The 3,554-nt window shown below is 53.1% G+C and overlaps 1 pseudogene; it reads left to right on the top strand.

Moving 5' to 3' along the window:
- The first annotated feature begins 258 nt into the window (after positions 1 to 258).
- LOC115055836 (uncharacterized) lies at positions 259 to 3,291 on the top strand (annotated as a pseudogene).
- The last annotated feature ends 263 nt before the right edge of the window (positions 3,292 to 3,554 follow it).

Raw genomic sequence — 3,554 nt, 5'->3', positions numbered from 1 at the left:
CTGGATGACACAATGAACAGGATGGCGACTGCTGGAGAGACAGCTGACAACTGGAAAGACAGTAACCGGGGCAGAGAGGGCCAGCAACCCAAACTGCAGAACCTGTGAAGGTGCACCCACAAACAAGCTACGGAAAGCCCTAAAGAATCATACCCCCACGGGTGCCCGAGAGAGGGGGAGGATGAGCACCCCAACAGGACTGACATACAGGCAACAAAACGGAATGGACACACGATGAGTGCAGTCTGCCCATGTGGCAAAGTCTGCAAGAACCCGCATGGTCTAAAGATCCACCAGACCAAAATGGGATGTTTGACGAGGATGCAGGTGGTGCAACGCACAGGTCCAGGATCTGGTGAGACGCAGGAGGAGCACGGCCGGGAGTCAACCCACAGTGCCCAGACCCTCCGCGCCCCATAAGCCCTGCCTCGTTTCAAGCATTCTGAACACCGCCGGGTCATGTGGCCTGCTGCCAGCAAAGGAAGAGAGTGGCTCCAGTTTGATGAAGATCTGGACCAAATCCTTGATGCTACTGCAAGAGGTGAGGCAGACCAGAAATTGCTGTCAATGTCTGCGATGATCATCAGCATGGGTGCTGAAAGATTCGGCATGAAGGAACAACAGCCAATCAGACGTCTGGGGGAGCCAAACAGGCGGGAGGTGAAAATCAGCCAACTGCGTCAGGAGCTTAGACTGCTTGGTCGGCAGTTTAAGGTGGCAAGGGAAGAGGAGAAGGCCGGGCTGGCAGAGCTCCGTAGCATAGTGAGGAAAAAACTCACCACCCTACGCTGAGCAGAATGGCATAGGAGGAGAGGTAGGGAGAGAACCAGGCGACGTGCAGCCTTCATCTCAAACCCCTTTGGTTTCACCAAGAAGATCCTTGGGCAAAAAAGAAGTGGCCACCTTGCATGCACCGAAGATGAGGTTAACAAGTATCTCAATGCCACCTACAGTGACAGTGCAAGAGAGGAAGATCTTGGGCCATGCAGAACCTTGATAACTCCACCAGAACCAACCACGGCATTTAATACCAAGGAGCCACCTTTGAAAGAAGTTGAGGAGGTTGTCAAGGCAGCCAGATCTAACTCAGCACCAGGACCCAGCGGAGTGCCATATGTGGTTTACAAGAGATGCCCCAGACTCTTGAAGCGACTATGGATGATCCTCAGAGTTATCTGGAGAAGGGGGAAGGTGGCCCAGCAGTGGAGACACGCAGAGGTTGTATGGATTCCAAAGGAGGAGAGCTCAATAACCATCGAGCAATTCAGGATCATCTCACTCCTCAGCGTCGAGGGCAAGATATTTTTTAGTATTGTTGCCTGGCACATAACGGAATTCCTCCTGAGGAATACATACATTGACACCACTGTGCAGAAGGGAGGAGTTCCAAAGGTCCCAGGATGCATCGAGCATACAGGAGTGGTCACCCAACTGATCCGGGAGGCTCGGGAAGGCAAAGGAGACCTGGCAGTCCTTTGGCTCGACCTTGCCAACGCCTACCGGTCCATTCCACATAAGCTGGTGGAAACCTCGCTCGACCGACACCACGTTCCAGACAAGATCAAGGACCTCATCCTGGACTATTACAGCTGCTTCAGTTTGAGAGTCACTTCTGGAACTTTAACATCTGCATTTCATCGCCTTGAGAAGGGCATCATCACAGGATGCACCATTTCTGTGGTGTTGTTTTCTTTGGCCATGAACATGCTGGTGAAGTCAGCAGAGGTGGAGTGCAGAGGACCACTCACCAACTCAGGTATGCGACAGCCCCCTATCAGAGCGTTTATGGATGATCTGACTGTGACTACAACATCAGTCCCAGGCTGTAGATGGATCCTCCAAGGCCTTGAGCATCTCATTAGCTGGGCCAGGATGAACTTCAAGCCAACCAAATCCAGGTCTCTGGTCGTGAAGAAGGGGAAGGTTTCAGACAGGTTCCACTTCTCAATAGGAGACACCCAGATTCCATCAGTGGGAGAGAAACCAGTCAAGAGCCTGGGCAAGATCTATGACTGCACCTTGATGGACACCGCAGCACTCCATGCAACATCAGAGGAGTTGGGAACCTGGCTGACAGCAGTGGATAAGCAAGTTTAAAGCCTGGATTTACCAGCATGGCATCTTGCCTCGACTCCTCTGGCCACTGCTGGCCTACGATTTGCCAATGACCACCGTTGAGTGCTTTGAAAGAAAGGTCAGCTCTTTCTTGAGGAAGTGGTTGGGCCTACCACGAAGCCTCAGCAGCATCGCCTTGTACGGGAGGAACAACAAACTGACTCTGCCCTTCAGCAGTCTGAAGGAGGAGTTTATGGTTACCCGAGCAAGAGAAGTGCTGCTGTATAGGGACTCAAGTGACAGCAAAGTCTCCTCGGCTGGCATACAAGTGAGGACCGGCAGGAAGTGGTGCGCTCAAGAGGCAGTCGACCAGGCTGAGTCCCGCTTGCGGCACAGCGAACTGGTGGGGACAGTGGCATGCAGACGGGCAGGGCTTGGGAGTAACCCAAGACCCTCCTTCTACAAGACACAGGGGAAGGGAAGGCATCTGCTGATCCAGGAAGAGGTTCGGACAGGGGTGGAGGAAGTTCGCTGCAGTAGGTCAGTAGGAATGCGGCAGCAGGGGGCGTGGACCCGATGGGAGGAGGCAGCTGGCTGGAAGATATCGTGGACAGAGCTATGGCGATCGGAGCCACACCGGATCAAGTTCCTCATACAGTTGGTTTACGACGTCCTGCCAAGTCCATCCAACCTCCACCGCTGGGGCCTGGCTGAGAACCCACTGTGCCCACTCTGCCAAGGAGCCGGATCGCTGGAGCACATCCTGAGTTGCTGCTCAAGAGCACTGGGAGAGGGGCGTTACCACTGTTGCCATGACCAAGTGCTGCGGGTCATTGCTGAGGCCATCAGCACAGGGATTTCCACCAGCAAATACCAACAGCCAACAAGGCAGTCCATCGCCTTTGTTAGAGCTGGGGAGAAACCACAGCAGCTCAGGGGTGAAGCAGGGGGTCTCCTGGCAACAGCCTGGGACTGGCAGTTGAAAGTCGACCTAGGGAAACAGCTCAAGTTCCCAGAGAACATCGCAGTGACCACACTCAGGCCAGACATCGTCCTGGTGTCGGAAACAACAAGGCAAGTGGTCCTGCTGGAGTTGACTGGGAAGACAGGATGGAGGAGGCCTTTGAGAGGAAGAGAGCCAAGTATGAGGAGCTGGCAGGTGAATGCCGAAGCAGTGGGTGGAGGACCCAATGCAACCCCATCGAGGTTGGGTTAGGGCGAGGGTGTCTGTTGTGAGACCCAAAACACCCAGTGAACCAAGGTGTCAACACTGATGATGTGTCTTAAGTTGCACCAAAAGTGTATTTTAGAACTAGGAACCACAAGTATACCTCCATCTAGAGAGCGGAGTGGCCTATTAGGACAATAAGGAATATAACCTCTCTGAGATATGATGGAGCTTGGCCATTAAGAGCTTTATATGTTAACTGAAGGATTTTAAATTCTATTCTGTATTTTACCAGCAGCCAATGAAGAGAAGCTAACACAGGAGCAATGTG

Source organism: Echeneis naucrates, chromosome 15, assembly GCF_900963305.1.
Source record: "Echeneis naucrates chromosome 15, fEcheNa1.1, whole genome shotgun sequence".
Taxonomy (NCBI): Eukaryota; Metazoa; Chordata; class Actinopteri; order Carangiformes; family Echeneidae; genus Echeneis; species Echeneis naucrates.
The sequence above is the reverse complement of the archived record's forward strand: the minus strand, read 5'-3'. Positions and strand labels throughout refer to the sequence as shown.